This window comes from Conger conger, chromosome 11, assembly GCF_963514075.1.
Source record: "Conger conger chromosome 11, fConCon1.1, whole genome shotgun sequence".
NCBI classification, from domain to species: Eukaryota; Metazoa; Chordata; class Actinopteri; order Anguilliformes; family Congridae; genus Conger; species Conger conger.
In genome coordinates this window covers 9,834,231-9,855,513 of record NC_083770.1, presented here as the reverse complement: position 1 = coordinate 9,855,513, position 21,283 = coordinate 9,834,231, and the positions used below count along the sequence as shown (strand labels likewise).

Here is a 21,283-nt window from a genome sequence, read left to right as displayed (position 1 = left end):
CACAGCCAAAGATTTAAAGAGAGTGCCCTCATACTGGAAGCCCCATTCACTTTTAACGGCTACTTCCTTCACAGCCCATGTAAGGTGAAGTCTCCATCGAACACAAGGATTGGATTACAGGACATGTGACACAAGCAGACACACACATGAGATTTCTTTAGCAGCAGACAAGTGGTTTGCTGCTGGAATGGAAATGGAAACATTAACTGTATCCTTGAATTTGTGTTGGGTTTGAAAGTAAAACTAGGGACCTATAATACACTGTCACAGCATACTAGTTAGACAGGAGTTAGACACTGGGCAGCAGGAAAAGGGACAAGCCTCACTGGATTCTGAGGTTTGGTTTGTTTACAGTGAGGAAGTTGGCTATCTTAAATAGTGTCACAATATGTGTATGGCTTTTCCTGTCTTTAGGAAATCAGAAAAACAAAACCCCCACTTCTCATTTGTTACAGCATGTGATGTTTGCAAGGAGTTTTAGCATTTTAGCAGGCTGGTAACTCAGGCCGTACACTAAGCCAAACTGCATTATTGAAAAGCACTGCACAGTTGTGGTATCAACAGACAATTGCAGCATCAGATTTCAAATATCTTTTCATTCTTTTTCATTTTTTTATGACTCTATATTGACCATACTAATGCTCATAAGCACACCCACACACACACGCACACAAACAAAATATTCTTACACTGTACATTACATCATAATACTGTTTCAAATGTAAACAATTCAAATATAATCCTGTTGAAATACAACACATGGGTACTGACTTCAGTGAGTGCAGCTAAAACAGTCTGATCCAGCGATATCAGACTGCATGCTGAGGGCAGAATGACAGGGAATGAATGTCATATATTCATTATTTATAAAACTGAAATACACTATCTAAAAATATGTGCTCATTAGGAACTGCAGAGAGAGCATTTACATGTGTTTAGTTGTGTGTGATTATCTGATGAAAAATGAATCATGAATCAGATTGGATTAATCAGTTATTAATCAGCAGAATTAACTAAACTTCTTGGGTAGATTTTTTGGCACCTGTGCGCATGGGTCCAAAGAAACAGGAACCCGCACATTACTTGAGCTGGTACTGAGGTTAGGGGTGTTGTGCTAATAGTGTAAATCAGGGGTGCAGAACTGCATACTGATTTTTGTTCCAACCAATTGCCTTGTTTTTAATTTGCTGACAGCTCTATAAATTACCCTGGTTCAAGCCTGTACTTGAGCACAGTAAAATCATTAGGATACACTTGCTGTCTGCAGCTGTAGCCAGTACTCATACACATCAGACAAGATACGATTGAGACAATTAAATAATTAAGACCAAAAGTTGGCACAAAATCCTGAAACGGATCGTCCCTTGTTGTGCACCCCTGGTGTAAATTATACTTGGTGGCAGTTGTGCTAATTAAATACATCCTGCTTTGTGGTGAGACTGATGTGCTTCTGAGACACTTCATTTAAATCAGGTGAGGATGAGAAGCTGAACCAGCAAATTAATTGCTATTTGTATGTTGCAGCAGTTTTAGCTGAATGCCGGTTTGGGTAATGCACAATTCCAACACAAGAACAGTGTTTCTGCTGGCAGCCATTTTAGATAAACTCAGTCAGACCATAAAGGTGAAAACATTGAGAGGAGAACCACTGACAGTAAGGTGAGGGGAAGGGACACAGTAAATATGGAATCTGCCTCATGTTTACTGCAGCAAACTGTTTCCTATTAATGTCAATAAATCACCCACTGGTGCTGAAATTAACTTTATTTCTCATCATATATTCTGCTATATCTGAAGTATTGAAAGCAAAAGTGATTGCATTGCCAATTTCATTAAAAATGTAATACAAAATGACAGAAACTGTGGTGTGTTAAAGTTTTTGGTTTAATTTGACTCAGGCCTTGACTTGTGTTGCTGCAGCAGTTTCTGGTCCAGATGTGAATGGACTGGTGTGTATGAATGTTATCTGTGTAAGTTAGTCTGGATAAGTGTCTGCTACATCTCTAAAATGTATGTATCACTATATTATTTTCTTGTTCATCTGTATCAAGGGTGTGGCTAGATCTGGAGGGTACCAGTTTTCTCAATGTTCTCTAAAAGAGCAAAATATACACAAGCAAGTTGTGTGACAGGTTAAGTAAGTGCCATTCCAACACAACCGTGGTAATGGAATTTGCTAGAAGAGGAAGCTAAATTCCTAGAATCCACATACATATACAATCTTTTTGCCCTGGGGCTTATAGCACCTTAGTACTAAAAAGGTTGCTGTTACATTTTAGGTTGAATTTATACTAGGAAATCTTTTTTCTTCATGAAATACTTGGGTAAAACTATTTTTTTTGTTGTAAAAAAACAATTTCATATGTTAGGTTTATGTTATGTCATGTTAAGTAATCAAATACAACCAAATTCTGCAGCAGTGCAGACATGAGTCTCAGACACATCTCCCATAATCCTCTGAAAGCTTCTTCAGAACAACATCAAGCTTCCAGACTGGCCAATATTTCACAATATTAGTTTTATGTATAGGTATACATAAGACATCTTCAGCAGGCCAAAGAACATATCAGGAAAGTGTCATATCAGTAGGCTCAATAGCCCGGAATGAATAGTTTTTATAATTTTCCCAAAAATTGAACCTGGATTCCAATCCACGTGTCCCTGCGAGGTACATTATGAAATCTGTCAAGGGGAGGTACACACAGTATGTTTCACTCTTCTAATGCAAGACAGGAGCAATGTTTTTCCATGTCAAAAGTCAAATGTTCACCTTAGTTGCAAAAGCATGCAATCTTGAGACATTTATCATAACCAGCTAAAATGATATCACTCCACAAGTCTATATTAACCAATTTGGATTTATAGATGATTAGTAATGTGGTAAAAAGCATCTAGTAATATCTACTAGTAATAAATATTCCTACTACTACTACTATTCTATTATTACTATTATTATTATTATTTCTGAAAAATAGATAACTCGTATACATCTCTTAATGGAAAGGAATGTGCTTCACTAAAACTTAAACTTGTTTATACACACCTGTTTGCCAAGCAGCTATACAAAAAAGAAAAGTATGTCGCTAATCAGCAGATCTTTCTGACAAATATATTTTTTGGCCAACTAATAAACATTAAAGCAAATACTCAGGATGTTCTTTTTTGCTCGATCTGTGCCAGATTTCGTTAAATAGCAAACTATTTCACAATACCTTTCATGAGACCTTTATCACAGCGTAAAGGGTTTAATTTTCAGCATACAAAATAATGTTAATCGCTCTGATTACTTATTTCCGGATATATTTCTGTTTATGCGAAAACTATAACCCTAACTAACACGGCAAGCCTACATCATAGAAATTAAGTTGACCAGAGGAAGGGGATTAAATGCCTGAACTCACGCCCTGCCTGCCCGCCACGACCCTCCCCTGCTGTTGACTCTGTTAAATTACGTAACTTCTTTTGTGTCCACATTGGCGCACGTGGCCGGGGAATGGGTCTAGGCAAATCCTTAAAAGTCCTTGAATTTTCATTCAGCAAAACGATATATATTTACGTATTATGTTGTTGTAATAATTCTACTCAGTGCATTTATGACACAATCCCCTCAACAAAACACGACAATCGCGCGGTTTACGGAACTGCAGCAAGCCAATACGTTTCCTGAATTAGAATGTCAAGACAAGCCATGCACAGCATAAGCATTCGTTCATTGTTATATCGAACAGAAAATCTGGTTAAAACAGGATCGTTGTCGGTTCATATAAAATTACCCACATGCTGTGTTTTCACTGTTTTCCATTTCGAGCACCAGTGCTAATTATACGTGCATCTCTCCCCTCCTCACCAGCCCATTACAATTCATCGCGTGGGATCGGTCTCCATATTATTACATTTTTGGTGTGCTTTCGAAATACTGCAACAGGCCACTGGTTCCATCCCGACGGGTGGACGAATTTGGTCAACGTCTGGGTCTGGATTCACCGAACAACCTCCCGAAGTGACCACTGCGTACACGCACTTCCTTCTTTTTTTCCCAAGCTGTCATTCTGGAAAACGACGCGTTCCTGTCTTGGGACCCTCCTATCGCTCAGATTGAAACGGCGTCAGGACAACACGATTTGTGAGATTAAAAAGCAGCGTTTCGGAGCACACAGAAATCAGACATTTTGGGCGGCCTCACTCACATACGCGAGGTGAGATTCCGTGGAACAGGAATATCTCGGGTGTCCGACCGTGTGTGCTTTTTGCGTTGGTAAGTGGAAATAATGGTTCATTTAAAACGCTTTCTGTTCTCAGTCGTCTATGTATCAGATCATATGTATGTAGCCAGTTATAGGCAGTCACAGAGGACAACGGACAGTCGCGTCCGTTGCTTTAAACTAAAAAAATAAATAAATACAAGGTTTCAAAGATTGGTATGTCGCTGGCTATTTTAACACCGTCCCAACCCGTATTTAACAGGGAACCAACTAAGCCCGCCCAATATAGAGACGTCTAGTATGAGCAACTTTGTTCCTTGCTCTGTTGAATTCCATATGTTTGACATACTCAAGATATGAAACCTCGATTGTATATGGCCAACGTTAGCCAGCAAGTGTCATTGTTTTTTATCCATATGCTGATTTTGTTGTTCTTGATAGATCACTCGACGAATTGAATTAACGTTAAACTGTCGATGCTCACTAACACATACCAGGCTAACTTTAGCAAGCTAACATGCTGACTGTAGACTGGCCACACGTGTCCATTTCATTTTTAAGTGGTGGTATTTTGGCCAGTGCCGCGTTTAAATCAGTTTCTAAAGGTGACTACATGCAGACTGACTTGACCGCGGTTGTCCATTGCATTGATCGGTTTGAATCCAAGTAGGTAGTCTAGCTAACGGCGAGAGGTCAAACTAAACATGGGGCTGCCGTAATCTTAACTGAATAGGCTCCTACGCTGCGATCTCGCCATTGATGGCTCCATAAACTGACATATTAAAAATTCAAACGTTAATGTTCTTGAAAATCTAATTGTTTTGAATGTATGGTGGTGTCTTGAACGGTTTACGAATTAGCATTCGCAAGCACTTTCCGCTTTCCTCAGTGCATGAATGTCCAGCTCGCGGCGCCGATTATTGCTAGCGTTAAATTTCTGGAGATGCGCTCGACTGAATGTTATTACTATGTATGCTAAAGGACAACCCAACAGTCGTGTCACGCGATTTAAGGCCCTGGATCAAGTTGAACCTCCGACCGAGATGGGCGCTCCTAGGGCTCAGATGTTAACAATTCCCGGAGCGTTAGCACTGTAGCGTGTGTTAGCTACACTAGCCCATAGCAGCAAACGCTGGTCGCGGTGTCAGGACACATTTTAATAGAATTCGTTCTAATTAATTAATTAATAATTTTTGTCCTTCAGGTCGGTCAACATTAATTATTGAGCTGGATTGTGCTTTTTTTTTCCCTCTTTTTTTTTTTTAACACATGCATGCCATTCACATTTGAGCATTAGGCTAGTTACAGACCGGTTTAACACGTCCGGATTACACGGATTACATTTTTTATACATGCAGTCAATTTACACAGCTGGATTTTTAAAAAGTAACTACCTTCCTCAACGTTATAACTGCTACGGCCCAGCTAGATTGCTAATCGAACTCGTAACTTGAGTTTTGTGCAGTTATTTAATATGCAAGCATACTCTAGCCGCTTTAAAGTATATGATTGGGTCCCATGGTCTGATCAGTCTACTCCTTCAGTTTGCCATGTGGTGTTAAGTACAATTTTACTGTAAGTGGGTATCTTGCAATATTTACAAAACCCATTTTAATGATCTCCCCAGCACGCAGCTCACAATTATCGAACAGCTCGTACTCCTTTCTGTTCCGACACTGTTTCCCAAGGGAACCCAAACACTGCAAACAATGTATTGTGAGAACTGTTTCTTTAAAAAAACCCCGACAATTCTCGGGGACTGATGTTGCCTCCCTGCTGACAAACAGCTCAAGATAGGTTTTCAAACGGCTGGTAGTTGTTAGACCAGATGCATACTCAACATGATTTCACCAGCTCAAGCTGTTTTGAAACTGCTGGTAGTTGGTAGGCTATTTCATGCGGGTGATAGCTGGATTTAACACCAGGGCTGATGAGTCGCTATATATATGTAAATGTATCAGTTATAAGAGGAAATGACCATCGTAGTATTCATCGTTGATTAAAAATAGAACTTTGCCACACATGGTTGAGCAAAAAAAAGTTGTAATGGACGGAGTGTTTAGCAATACTTGTTTTGGGAGACGCACTGTAGCTTACTAGGGGGGTACATGTGGATTAACCTTTAACCAGCCTGGGCGGTCAGACATTCCCTGGCTACAGACTGTTGTTTAGTTGAAATAATACATTGTGTCGTTTATCAAATTGGAATCTACACGCCCCAATTTTCAACTCCCTTTTTACTGTCATTATAATGTGTGTTATCGGAGTCGCTCTGGATGAGGATTACTGTGTCATTGTAATGTGATCTTGGTCTAGGCCTCATAAACTAATTTCCATTCGATTTGTGTATCAAAAGAAAACCTGAAAATGATTGTCTGCAGTGGAGCATTCTCATAAAACCTTTGCACATTGTCTGGTAATGGTTGTAGTTTTCTTTAGATTTCTCTGAAATTGGGTAATGGGGTACTTTTAAGTACTGTGGTAGTACGGCACTGAGGGATAAAGTATTGTGGTTATTTTTGTGTTCGGCCAGGTTAAATCTTGAGGCAGAACCCTTGTAATGCAGCTGCCAGGGTGTACCGCCAGGGGGCGTCTCCCCATCATTGAGTGCGGTGTGCTGTTGTTATTTGGTGTAGGAATGTTCCCCGCTCCTATAACCGATACCTGCCTATCAGCCTAGATGGCACACAGGCGCAGTCCGTTGGTCATCGAAAAGCTGGCTCACAGAGATGATCCGTTGTTTATGTGCCACAGCAGAACGGCAAAACGCCATGTTTTTGTCTCCTCCGGCAGACATGATCACAGCCCTTGTTGTTATCAGTCTGTCATTATGCTGCTCTCTTCCCTTTCTCAAGATCCCTATTTTGAGACGTTATTCTGTTGTTTCTCTAAGGGAGGGTTGTGATCAGGTGTGTTTTTTTTGGGGGGATGTTACTGAAGGTCGATGCCAGATTTGGGATTGAATCTTTAAATTGCACTGTCGGTCTTACCAGTATCTGATTCAACCAGTAATTTGTTAATGAAACTCAACATTGATAATTCAATTTCACAATGATTGAAATTAAGTTTGTTCTTAAGATATTAAAGTGTTTTTTTGTATTGCTTTTAAAAAAATGATGTGATGTCTTTCCATAGCTATCTAGTAGTAAGCAGATGCTGTAACAGGTAGCATTTGTGTTCCAGGTGTTCCATTACTGCACACCAGGAGGTTGCAGGAGAGGTGTGCAGCAAAACCTTCCTAGAACCAGTGCTGAACACGGTGTTGGGAGATTTATTTTTCTAAAGGGTTAGTTAATTGCTCTGTTGCGGGTGTAGTAGTCTGAATGCTGATATACAGAGCAAACAGCAGTCCTCAATAAGGAAATGGCCAACTAGTGAAACATGGTGATTATAGTGTGCCTCAAATGACTGTTTGCCCTGGTTATGTAGAATATACAATGGGTGTTCACTGGTTTCTGTTTGCGTTGTGATAACATGCAGTATGTTGTAAAATAATACATTCATAGAATTGAATTTCGAAATGTATATATTTAAAAAAGTAGATTTTGGGAGGTCACCAGGATCTTCAGTGGTGTGTCCTCAGCCCCAGTTCTCAGGAACACAAAGAATCCTCTGAACAATCACGTCTGGGATTGTACTTGTGTGGTTCGTCTTTTGTTCCCACAAAGAACATTGTCATATAAAGGGTTTATTGCCTGAGATAAAGCTGTTATTGTGCACGTGTCCAGTGGGATGGGTGGAAAGCCATGATTAATGCAGGTGACTGGGCGTTGGACCATCTTTCTGTGCTCTAGGCGGGCTCCCTTTGGTGGGGGAACTTTAGCGGGCAAACACGTCAGTCACAACACAGGCCCCTCCCTCAGGCAGCACTCAGCCACCCAAAGCCTCCTGTTGTCAGTCACACCCAGACCCTGAGCCCCGCGGGGATTATCCTGTGCCGCTGTAAACCCTGGGGTTTGTGCTAAATGAATTAGGGGTAAGTGGTCCTAAGGGCTGCACATGACTGGAGGAGGGGAACAGGAGGAGGTGCTCCGCTTGGATGGTGGGGCGGTGGTGTCTGGTTGGATTTAGCAGCTTTGGCCAGGAGCTTGTGTGCGTGTGTGCGTGCGTACGTGTGTGCGTGCGTACGTGTGTGCGTGCGTACGTGTGTGCGTGCGTACGTGTGTGCGTGCGTACGTGTGTGCGTGCGTACGTGTGTGTGCGTGCGTACGTGCGTGCGTGCGTGCGTGCGTGCGTGCGTGCGTGTTGTAATGGAGCTTATGAGGCCCTTGGTCTGCATATGGGTTTCTGCGTCTCAAATCTCATTGGTTGCTTTGTGGGGTTGGAGCACGCCTGCCAAACCGTGTTCCACGAGATCTTCATCCTTCGAGATCTGTAGGTTTTCATTTCAACCCTAGTTGAGAGGCATACCTGATTCTATTAATTGGCAGCTCAACAAGATCTCTAGCTGTTGACTGAGGTGTGTTTTGTTAGCCCTGGAGTGAACTTGCAGGGCAGTAGATCTCCAGGAACAGGATTGGGCAGTCCTGGGCTAGAGCTTCTGTGAGGTATATAGCTTTATTTTTTCCCCCCACCCGAGGCTCCCTATTTCCAAGAATATGTGCAACTCCTCCAAACACACAGGTGTGAACTTATGCCTGCATGTGGCAGGATATAAACAGAGACGCTGTGAAATTGCACTGTAAGCTGCGGTGGTACCTGACACTTGCTGCTATGCTAGTACTTTTTGGCTTTGTTTGCTGCACGTGATGTGCTAGTGATTGTTAAGATTGTTAGCCTTGCGTTCTATGCAACTGTAGTATGCGATTGTTTGCTGTACATGCTGCACTTGTGATTGTTGGGATTGTTAGGTGTACGCACCGTGCTAGCGATTGTTGGCTGCATGTGTTGTGTTAATGGTTGTTAGGTTTGTTAGTGGTATGCACCAGGCTAGTGATTGTTGGCTATATGCACTGTGCTAGTTATTGTTGGGTTTGTTAGCCTCACACACTGCTAGTGATTGTTGGGATTGTTAGCTGCGTGTGCTGTGCTAATGATTGTTAGTGTTATGTGCCCGGCTAGTGATTGTTGGTTTTGTTAGCTGCACATGCTGGGAAGTTGGCAGTGCCACAGAGAACAGTGAAGCTCTTACAGCCTCCCCTAAGCATGATGGCCCAGCCTTGAGAAATACAATCGGCCTGTTATTCCCGGCATTAGACCCCTTTGTCTTCACCAGAACAACAGCACATGACTGGAAAAATGATGGAAGCCAGAGTAAGCATCGGGCACAGCAGAGCAGCTGAGGCCAACCCTGAGACTTGCGTGTAGCGCGTTTCAGTTTACGGTTGCAGAGGCTTCTGGGAGCGAGGTGAGTGCGTAACCTTGTGTTTACCTTGATAGGACAGTGTGACTGCTCGGACGATTCTTGAGTGGGCGCGTCGAGGAGCGTTTGTGCTGTTATCAGGACATCTGAAGACTGAACCGGGCAGACTTTTTTTGGCTGTGGTGGGTTGGCTGGTGATATAAATAGCAGGGAAGCAGGGAATCCACATGCTGGCCCCTCACAACCTGTCGGATTGCTGCTGTCCTACAACACGACACTTTGGTAATGAGCGGTGAACGAGGACGTTCTTTTACAGCGAGGCAGTTTTGTTTATATTCAAAGTTGTGTAGGGCCTCAGTGCATTTGGAAGGCGAAAACCTGAGCAAACCGAGAGCATGATGCCAGGTGGTGTCCTGAGTGCGGTGTAGTGTATTGAGTCTGAACTCCGTTTCCCATCAGCCCCATTGTGAAACCCATGGTGCTCTGACATGAATGTACCCCTAAGACAGTTTAAAGCTGTGTTCCAAGTGTTAGGTCAGGCTCTAAGCCTGTTCGATATAGTGTACACTTGGCTCCGAAAACCAGCCGATAATGAGTTGTGGTGGATTCTCATGGTGGAGATGGTGCTGTCACATATTGAGCCTTATGCCACTGTAACCATTGTGCTGACGCTGAGAAGAAGAGGAATTAATGAAGAAAAACCGAGGAACCAAACTAGGTTAGGGCATTTTTAGGGCGTGAGACGGGGTGTAGGGTAGTATCTTTAGCGCGTAAATTGGTTAACTCCAGCGTTAAATGGCAGTTTACAGCTCGGCTATGTATGATTGCCAGATGGATATCGTTACATTATCAGCAGCATTCTATCATTGCTTATCTTTGTTTGTGAACGCTGACACTCGTAAAATGCATCAACCCATAAAAAATAATAGAACGCATCGCTGAAGTGGAGTCATTTGCCTTTGATGGTTGATTTACTAGAGATTGAAAATGTTCTATAATGTCATGACATCTGAGCCAGTGACGGGGTCACCGTTCAATACACCTTTCAAGCCTCAGCGATCAAATGGCCCATCGCTCTAGTATAAAGAAGTCATAGCGACCGAACATCAAATGGGATAATCGCTGAACTGTGAATTGCTTTTAAGTGCAAATGACTCCAGTGACATTGGGCAGCCTGTAGCGTAGTGGCTGAGGTGCATGACTGGGACCCGGAAGGTTGGTGCTTCCAGCCCCGGTGTAGCCACGATGAGATCCGCACAGCTGTTGGGCCCTTGAGCAAGGCCCTTAACCCTGCATTGCTCCCCAGGTGCCGCACTGTGGCTGCCCACTGCTCCTAAGTAACTCCTTACCCCATGGGGTTCAGTAAAGGAAAGTATCCATCGATGTGCTATATAATTGATATTTTTGGCAACCGCCTTAAATATCAAAGGCGAGCAATGAGGGAATGTTGGTGACATCGGTACCCAGGGAATTCTACATCGTCGAGCTGTGTACTGGTCTTTAATGGCGGGGGAACGCCGTGTCTGATCTGTGGGGCTGAGTAGATTTCGGGTTATAGACGCTGACCCTGTCTCTATGGCACACTGTGACTCTGCCAGAGAATTCTTTCCACTGGAGCCCTGGAGGTCTGGCAGCGGCCCAGAGTGCCTCTAGGAAAGGGAGAACGATGCCTGCTCCATACCAATGGAGCGCCCACACGTGTGTCTGGTCCAGTGTCCAGCGGTGAGAGGGATGTCTGGGGCAGTGTTGTTGGAGTGTAGTGTTGGGGATTGAGGGAGGTGTAGGTTAGTGTTTGGAGAATGAGGGAGATGTTGGGTAGTGTTGGGACTGTGATGGAGGTGTTTGATAGTGTTGCAAATGTGAGGATGGCACAGGGTAGTGTTGGGGCGGTGCATGGTAGTGTTGGGGTGGCACAGGGTAGTGTTGGGAGTGTGAGGGAAGTGCAGGGTAGTGTTGGGGGGGTGAGGAAGGTGTGGGGTAGTGTTGAGAGAGTGAGGGAGGTGTTTGGTAGTGTTGCAAATGTGAGGATGGTGTAGGGTAGTGTTGAGTGTGAGGGAAGTGTTGGCTAGTGTTGGATGTGTGAGGGATGTGTAGGGTAGTGTTGGGTGTGTGAGGGAGGTGTAGGGTAGTGTTGGGGTGTGAGGGAAGTGTAGTGTTGGGGTGTGAGGGAAGTGTAGTGTTGGGTGTGTGGGAAGTGTAGTGTTGGGTGTGTGAGGGAGGTGTAGGGAAGTGTAGGGGTGTGAGGGATGTGTAGGGTAGTGTTGGGGTGTGAGGGAGGTGTAGGGTAGTGTTGGGGTGTGAGGGAGGTGTAGGGTAGTGTTGGGTGTGTGAGGGAGGTGCAGGGTAGTGTTGGGGTGTGAGGGAGATGTAGGGTAGTGTTGGGAGTGTGAGGGAGATGTAGGGTAGTGTTGAGAGAGTGAGGGAGATGTAGGGTAGTGTTGGGAGAGTGAGGGAGATGTAGGGTAGTGTTGGGAGAGTGAGGGAGATGTAGGGTAGTGTTTGGAGTGTGAGGGAGATGTAGGGTAGTGTTGGGAGAGTGAGGGAGATGTAGGGTAGTGTTGGGAGTGTGAGGGAGATGTAGGGTAGTGTTGGGAGAGTGAGGGAGATATAGGGTAGTGTTGGGAGAGTGAGGGAGATGTAGGGTAGTGTTGGGAGAGTGAGGGAGATATAGGGTAGTGTTGGGAGAGTGAGGGAGATGTAGGGTAGTGTTGGGAGTGTGAGGGAGATGTAGGGTAGTGTTGGGAGTGTGAGGGAGATGTAGGGTAGTGTTGAGAGAGTGAGGGAGATGTAGGGTAGTGTTGGGAGAGTGAGGGAGATGTAGGGTAGTGTTGGGAGAGTGAGGGAGATGTAGGGTAGTGTTGGGAGTGTGAGGGAGGCCTGCTCTAGCCTTTTCTGACACCTGGAGGCCTCATGTGACATGACTATTTCCAGCTCCCCCCCTGCTTCTGACACCCCGTTTGGCAGCAGGCACAGCTGTTGTTAGGGGCAGACATTTCGGGGGAGCAGTGTCAGACTGGAGGCGTAGGGGGCGGGTGGCAGGGGCAGTGCCAAACGCCAAGCGCAAGAAACCTTTTTCTGTCTCGATTTATTCAAGCTTAAATAAATGTTCTTGCCTAATGTTTTTCTGGAGTAGCTGATGAGCAAGGTTATTATGTAGGCCGATGTCTGCCTTCCAACTTGGGGATTAAATGTTTTTTTAGGTATCGCACAAGGATATCTTTTGTTTTCTTCCCCTCGTTGTTACGAGATTTAAATGCGTAATTAAAGATTTATCTTTGTTTGAACTGCTATTCAATGTTTATTGAAGCAGAAGCTTGAGTGAACTTGTGTTATGTAACCGGGGCGATCATTCATGTAAGTGTAGACACACGAGGCGCAGCTAGACAGATTGACAAGACTGCCACAGGTCAGGCTACGGTTGTGGTGTCTTCATTTGTCACTACCACAGATCTTCCTTACACCACTTTCTCCCAAAGGCAGCTTTTTGTTTTTACTAAAACAGGAAGTCTAAATCCAGCAGGTTTCAAAGGCAAAAGCATTCCTTCACTGCAGTTTCCAGAACTTTTAAAGCCGTCCGTACTGATTTTATACTCCCGAGAGAGAAGTTTGAGCCGAAGATGAACTTGTCAACTGTCATGCTTGTGATCCAGCCAATAGAAAGTCACTCTTTGTACCAGACATTGTTTGCCTCAAGCAATGATGGGTAGCTGTCACCACTATTTGATGTGTGGGACAGACTGTTGTATAACAGCAGACCGAATTGTTGGCCTCTGTCGCCAGGAGTTAGACTGCAGTAGCTGCTGTTATATTATGGTCTGTAGTGCTGTGTTTAGTGTAGGAACCATTTTCTACACCAGAACCAACTGTTTCAGTTCTTTTTGCAGCTGTAACACCCCTCTCTCTATAGTCGTTTCTACAGCCCCCTCTCTCTGTAGTTTTTAGAATAGTTTCTCTGTAACTATCACTCTAACAGCTCTCCCTCTGTAGCTGTGTGTGTGTATGTATGTATGTGACTGTGTGTGTGTGTGTGTGTGTGTGTGCATGTTTGTTTGTGTCACTACCACTGGAGGAATGCCAGGAGGTCCTATTGCAGCCCACACACAGACAGATACAGACATACACAGACATGTCCCTCCTCCCCATCGCCATGGCAGCGGCAGTGCCCTAATCGGAGGCATCCCATAATGCCGTTAGCCGGGTCATGCGCAGGCTGTGCTGAATGTGTGTGTGAGAGAGAGCGGACCGGATTAGGCAGGGTTGGCGTGCACGCCGGGGAACCGAGCTAACGGTCACGTTGCCCTCCGCAGGCTGACTCAAACTGTGCCCACATAAACACCACTATCGGGACCACAGGTGAGACCGATTTTAGACTCGTTTCGACTACTGTCAATCACTGTCTGTCGTGAATCTGGTCAGCGACTTTAAAGAAGACTGAAATGTGCACGTGTTCGCGTTGGGTGGGGGGGCGATGGTAGGTTGTAGACCATAGACTTGAGTAGGGGGGGGGTGTGCGTGTGTCAGACCTCAGAGCAAAGACGTTACACAGAAATTAGACCCCAGGTCAGTAAGAGGGACAGGGGGGTGGGTGGAGAGACAGAGAGAACAAGAGGGTTCGAATGCGAGGGAGAGAGGGAGAGGGAGAGCGAGAGGGGGGGTGTGGGGGGGCTGTTGTTGGAGAGAGTTCACAGAGCCTTGCTTGTGACATTTAGCGTTCCCGTGTAGAATGTAGAGTGTGTGGCAGGTTTAGCGAGGAGACCCAGATGAAAAGGGCTGAATATAGCAATACGGGTCGGCCGCCGGCCGGTACCTGCCATGAATTTAGGCTCCTCTCACAGGAAGCGCAAACCCGTTCAGGCCCCCCAAACAGTAAACGTCTACTCCTTACGAGCTGCTGCTAAATGTAGGCTGCCCTTTTTACGGACGCTAGGTTGCTGCTTGGAAGGACTGGGGGCTGGGGGGGGTTGTGGCGGCGTTCAGGAGGGGGCGTGTCCTCCGGCCTGTGGTCAGACCGCGTATCTGGAAGCAACCGGCCAGCGCTGGCCGAGGTGGTTGGGGTGGCGGGGGGGCTGGTGGTGTCAGGGTGCAGGGGTACGGTTACACGTGGGGGTCTGCAGGCGATTATATAAATACAGAGGGTCACGTATCCGAAGGGAATGTTACGGGACTGCCCCCACCCCCTTTTTCCTCATGACCCCGCCCCCACTACCCCTCCAAGATAGTGTTGTAGAAGAGAAGGCAAAGTTGAAGACGGGAACATTTAAAAAGTGCAGGGGTGCCTGTGCCTTGCACCGATGAAGACATGCAGAAGCACTGCGGCTGCTTTGTGTAGGGTTGACCAGGGACAGGGCAATAAACATGCCTGTGATTTAATGCCCTGCGCACTGAGCGCGCTCGGATAAGGAACGAACGAAGTACAAGAAAAAGTACAAATTCCTCATGGCGCTTATCCAAGAGTACTCACAGAACGAGGGATTATTTCTAAACCTCCTACAGTCTGTGGAAACTGGGTAAATACCTGATGACTGCAAACAAGGCAGTGTTATACCAGTATATAAAAATGGGGATCAGACTGGTGCAGATGCCTACAGACCTGTTCGGTTTAACTTGCATTGCGCAAAGCTAGTTTTGTTATGTCTGATTAAAAAGTGTGTGCAAAATAAGCTACGGTCAAAGCCATGCTTTAACTGAAGGAGATGGTACTTGAAACATTTTATAGCATCAGTGCAGTTTTTGACATGGACTGTACCCTTTTTAAGAAGTTATTTAAAAGTACTACTTGAACAGCTCAAACTGAAGTGAACAGGAGATATGAGTGTGTTCTGGATCGGCTGCGGGGTGAAACAACAAGATTTATGGTTCCTGGGAAGGGAGGAGGTATAGAGAGAGAGAGGGAGGGAGGGAGGGGGGAAAAACTGGATGGGCAGGGAGGCAGGGAGGGAAAGAGGGAGAAGAACATTGGGTGTGTGAAGGAGGGGGTGTGTCCCGTCAGCCGGAAAGCGCATACTCCTCCACTCCACTACCACCCTCCTCTCCTCCACTACCACCCCCCTCCCCTACCACCCCTCCTCTCCTACCACCCTCCTCTCCTACCACCCCACTCCCCTACCACCCTCCTCCACTACCACCCCACTCCCCTACCACCCTCCTCCACTACCACCCTCCTCCACTACCACCCTCCTCCACTACCACCCCACTCCACTACCACCCCACTCCACTACCACCCTCCTCCTCCAACATAAACCCACTTCCCCAAGTTTTTTAATGGCATTTGGCAGATGCTTTTATCCAGAGCGACATACAGTTGATTAGACTAAGCAGGAGACATTCCTCCCCTGGAGCAATGCAGGGTTAAGGGCCCAACGGCTGTGCAGATCTTATTGTGGTGGAGATCGAACCACCGACCTTGCGTGTCCCAGTCATTTACCTTAACCACTACGCTACAGACCGCCTTATATTCTTATATATTTGTTTGTACATAAAATCAGCCTGGATGAGCCTGGCAGCTAGCATTATTTCAGCAGCCTGCGTTAACATGCGCAGATGAATTTATTCAACCAACCGTTTCCACAAAACGTAATTATTACCAATAAATTTGTTACAGATCTTACAGTGGGAAAAATTTGTTTTTCAATATGAACACTGAATATGAAGCATATAAAGCGCCAAATAGGCTAGCCTACATTTCACAAATGTACAAAAATGTTTCTGAATTAGTGTATGTGAGATGCAACTGACAAAAGCCAATAACATAAACTGTCACAGTACAAGGTGTTCAGATCGGACACATCGGGATTCTGGGATTACAGCAAATGGTTATGCTTGTATAGATTACTATGATCCAGTGTTGCTGGTTACATTTTAATAATTAGTGTCTCGAGGCGAACCACAATGTCACGTTCATGTTTTTACAGGCTACTGTATCCTACTATGCAATTTGGGCTTGACACTTAAAAGCGATTTTGTAGCTTTAAATGGGCTGACCACGTGCACAATCTGTGTGGGCTCTTCTTCCGCAGGAGTGAAGGAGTGGTAGTGGGGGAGTGGAGTTAAGGGCGCTGGGGTGAAAGATAATGGGACGCAGCCAGGGAGGAGGGGGGTAGAGGGAAGGAGTGGGAGAGGTGGAGAGAGGGAGAGGTAGGGAGGGTGGGTTAAGAAAGGGATGGAGGGGTGGTGAGGGAGAGGGAGGTACTGGGATGAGCCTAATCACTGTTTATTTGAGACTAGCGGGTGGGGTCCTATTGACACACCCAGCCTGATAACAGGGGAGTCCCAGTGTGTGACATCAACTAACTAACTAACACGGTCCCTACCGCTCTGCCACACACTCCAGCAGCTCCCGCTCTACCCCACACTCAAGCAGCTACCGCTCTACCCCCCACACTCGAGCAGCTACCGCTCTACCACACACTCAAGCAGCTACCGCTCTACCCCCCACACTCGAGCAGCTACCGCTCTACCACACACTCAAGCAGCTACCGCTCTACCACACACTCAAGCAGCTACCGCTCTACCCCACACACTCGAGCAGCTACCGCTCTACCCCACACACTCGAGCAGCTACCGCTCTACCCCACACTCCGGCAGCTACCGCTCTGCCACACACTCAAGCAGCTACCGCTCTACCCCCCACTCTCGAGCAGCTACCGCTCTGCCACACACTCAAGCAGCTACCGCTCTACCCCCCACACTCAAGCAGCTACCGCTCTGCCCCCCACACTCAAGCAGCTACCGCTCTACCCCCCACACTCAAGCAGCTACCGCTCTGCCACACACTCAAGCAGCTACCGCTCTACCCCACACTCTCGAGCAGCTACCGCTCTGCCACACACTCGAGCAGCTACCGCTCTGCCCCCCACACTCAAGCAGCTACCGCTCTACCACACACTCAAGCAGCTACCGCTCTACCACACACTCAAGCAGCTACCGCTCTGCCACACACTCAAGCAGCTACCACTCTGCCACACACTCAAGCAGCTACCGCTCTGCCACACACTCAAGCAGCTACCGCTCTGCCACACACTCAAGCAGCTACCACTCTGCCACACACTCAAGCAGCTACCGCTCTGCCACACACTCAAGCAGCTACCGCTCTACCACACACTCAAGCAGCTACCGCTCTACCCCACACACTCGAGCAGCTACCGCTCTACCCCACACACTCGAGCAGCTACCGCTCTACCCCACACACTCGAGCAGCTACCGCTCTACCCCACACTCCGGCAGCTACCGCTCTGCCACACACTCAAGCAGCTACCGCTCTACCCCCCACTCTCGAGCAGCTACCGCTCTGCCACACACTCAAGCAGCTACCGCTCTACCCCCCACACTCAAGCAGCTACCGCTCTGCCCCCCACACTCAAGCAGCTACCGCTCTACCCCCCACACTCAAGCAGCTACCGCTCTGCCACACACTCAAGCAGCTACCGCTCTACCCCACACTCTCGAGCAGCTACCGCTCTGCCACACACTCGAGCAGCTACCGCTCTGCCCCCCACACTCAAGCAGCTACCGCTCTACCACACACTCAAGCAGCTACCGCTCTACCACACACTCAAGCAGCTACCGCTCTGCCACACACTCAAGCAGCTACCACTCTGCCACACACTCAAGCAGCTACCGCTCTGCCACACACTCAAGCAGCTACCGCTCTGCCACACACTCAAGCAACTATCATTTTGCCCCATAATTAGGCGACATTGTTTCAGCTTGGTGGTTTTAATCTTTGTTGCTTTGAGGGCATCACCAGACTGCTTGGTTGTAAGGAAGCTAATGGCTTTTCGTTGAGCTTTTTTTTGTAATTTGCATGGTGTGCTAGTGTGAGTCATGGGCGTAACTTCATTTGAATATTGGGGGGTTGAGGTGCATAGATGCTGAGAACTGCAACTCTTTTGGGCGGTCTCGGGGCATGTCTCCCCAGAAGTCTTTTTTGTAAATGTGTTATTATATATATTTTTATATCATAAGTTCTTTTCAGTTCATACTAACTTTTAAGAAATTACTTTTTTTTTTTTAACATACACTTATTAAATTAATGAATCTCATGCGCAGCAGTGGCAAAATGATTGAAGTAACTTAGCAACAGTAAATAAGTTTTCAAAAATCAATGGACTGCTAGGAACAGCCTATGAATGAAATGCATTGATGGGTGTACTTTCTCACTTAAACTAAAGGCAAATGGCCCAAATTATATTAAATATTTGTAATGGAGCATGGCCATATTACATTATTCCAATAAAACCTTGTTAGCATGTGCCATTTGTATTCCTTTAAAGTTTGTTTTGGTATAATATGTTGTACTTTGCGACTCAAGGTTTGAGGCTTTTAATGGGTGCCTGTTGTCACTGACGTTACCGTAAAGGGCCAAGGGAGTGCTGGGTATCAACATCTGATTGCAACTGGACAAGAATCTTGATCCCCGTGCATTCCAAAATCTGTACATGTGACGTCACACTTTGTTTCTCCCAGAATTTGGCAGTAGGCTGTTGTCAAAATGCGTAGGCTTATACACATAACAGCGCACACTATAGTAAGGTTGGCTGTTACTGTTCAAAACTGCCATATAAAATCACGGACAGCCCTAAACCTAGCAAATCGCGAAAATGGGAAGGTCACAGAATCCGTACATGGCATCTGTGACTTCTGTATGAAACCCCCAGCCTTACTGACCAGTATATCCCCTTACTGGCCAGTATATATAAATGGTAAATGGTTGGCATTTATATAGCGCCTTTATCCAAAGCGCTGTACAATTGATGCTTCTCATTCACCCATTCATACACACACTCACACACCGACGGCGATTGGCTGCCATGCAAGGTGCCAACCAGCTTGTCAGGAGCATTTGGGGGTTAGGTGTCTTGCTCTGGGACACTTCGACACAGCCCGGGCGGGGGATCGAACCGGCAACCCTCCGACTGCCAGACGACTGCTCTTACTGCCTGAGCCATTACTATATCCCCTTACTGACCAGTATATCCCAATCGCATCATGACATTTATTGTAAATTCTTTGTCTCATGCTATATTATTGGGGGGGAGGGGGGATTTGGCCTGTTTTGTAATATAGGGGGGTTGTAACCCCCTATTTTCCCCCATAAGTAATGCTTTTGGTGGAGTGAGATGACAGGACAAGTGTATTTGTGTGAGAGGGATCAGCTGCAGGTGTGTTGGTAAGTGAGATCAGCTGCAGGTATGTTAATGAGTTAGAGCGAGATCAGCTGCAGGTGTGTTGGTGAGTGAGGTCAGCTGCAGGTGTGTTAAGGCATGTCATCCCCACTGCTGCATTGTGAAGGCTTATATTATGGGATGGTGGGATGTTATGGTTTGTTGAGGGGCTAGGGCGGATGAAAGCAGTAATTGTCTTGCTCTCCACCCAGAGTATGTGGTCATTGTGTGTGTGTATTCTGTGTATGCGTGTGTTGTGTATTATAGTTCTGCTGCTTTGTATCACATTGAAAGGCAGAATGTTGAGTGGGGTGTGGGACAGAGGACAATGTTGTTTTCAGAGACTGACTCCGTGACTCATAATGAAGGTTCTAGCTCTGCTTTACTCTGTTCTCTTCGAATAAACACGCTCCCGTGTCCTTGGTCTGACTGCAGACCTGTTCCCGACTGCAAGCTCCGCCCCCTTCCCGCGTTCTTCACGGCCGATTTGCCGGCCCGTCCGTCCTCCCTGGGCTCCTGCTCTGCGATTGGCTAAGTGGGCCGTGATGCAGATGCCTTGCTTTAAGAGGCGAGGGAACAGCTCTGCTGCTGTGAGGAGCTGCTGTAATCTGCGTGGCTCCAGACAGCCTCCTGCGCCCTGCCTGTGGCTCCTCTCTCCCTCTCTCAATCTCTCTCTCTCTCTCTCTCTCTCTCAATCATTCTCTCCCTCTTTCAGTCCCTTTCCCTCCATCTCTCTCTCTCAACCGCTTTCTCAGTCTTTTTTTACTCCCCGTCTCTCACACACGCTCTCATCTTTTTCCTAAGCTCTCTTGCTCTCCTCTCTGTTTCTCACACGCTCATTCATTCTCTGATGTAAAGAGGTGCAGATTACTGCATGGTCTGAAGGTGAGTGTATCTGATGGCAGAGTCTCTCTCTCTCTCTCTCTCTCTCTCTCTCTCCATCTCTCCATCTGTCTCTCATTCTGCCTGCCTCTTTTGCACTCCTCAGATTATATACACTCTAGTGTGTAAGATATTGTGTCCTATGATGTACTTCTGGAATGATTTTACTCTCAGTTGCTCCACAGTATGATGCTCTCGTGTACAGGTGTTTGTGTGTGTATACATCAGTGCGCGTTAGTGTGCGTGTTTGTTGCACAGTGTACTGTGGACGGTGGGCTGTATTACTATGGTGGTAACCCTAACTTTCAGCCATCATGGTACAGCCTGTGTGCACATGCAGTGCTTTGGTTCATTTGCAGTCTTTCTGTAGCTGCAGTCTGCAGTGTTTCTGTAGCTACCGTCAGCAATCTTTCTGGAGCTAGACTGTTTGCAGTGTTTCTGTAGCTGCAGTTTGCAATCTTTCTGTAGCTGCAGTTTGCAGTGTTTCCTTAGCTACTGTCTGCAGTGTTTCTGTAGCTACAGTCTGCAGTCTTTCTGTAGCTGCAGTTTGCAGTGTTTCCTTAGCTACCGTCTGCAGTGTTTCTGTAGCTACAGTCTGCAGTCTTTCAGTAGCTGCAGGTTGGAGTGTTTTCTTAGCTACCGTCTGCAGTGTTTCTGTAGCTACCGTCTACAGTGTTTCCTTAGCTACCGTCTGCAGTGTTTCTGTAGCTACCGTCTGCAGTGTTTCTGTAGCT

General features: G+C 46.4%; 1 protein-coding gene across 9 annotated transcripts in view; it reads left to right on the top strand.

Annotated features, from left to right (window-relative positions):
* Positions 1-3,794: 3,794 nt before the first annotated feature.
* Positions 3,795-21,283, top strand: part of slc20a2 (solute carrier family 20 member 2) — a 37,384-nt gene continuing 19,895 nt past the window's right edge. For 3 of the 9 annotated variants that reach the window (XR_009710027.1, XM_061260855.1, XM_061260863.1), the window contains exon 1: positions 3,796-4,255. The gene's annotated coding sequence lies outside the window, so the exon portion shown is untranslated. Of the gene's footprint in view, positions 4,256-9,448; positions 9,550-13,743; positions 13,858-14,832; positions 15,012-20,289; positions 20,553-21,283 lie in introns of those variants that run through there. The other 6 variants (XM_061260856.1, XM_061260857.1, XM_061260860.1 and 3 more) reach the window with 6 other exon arrangements.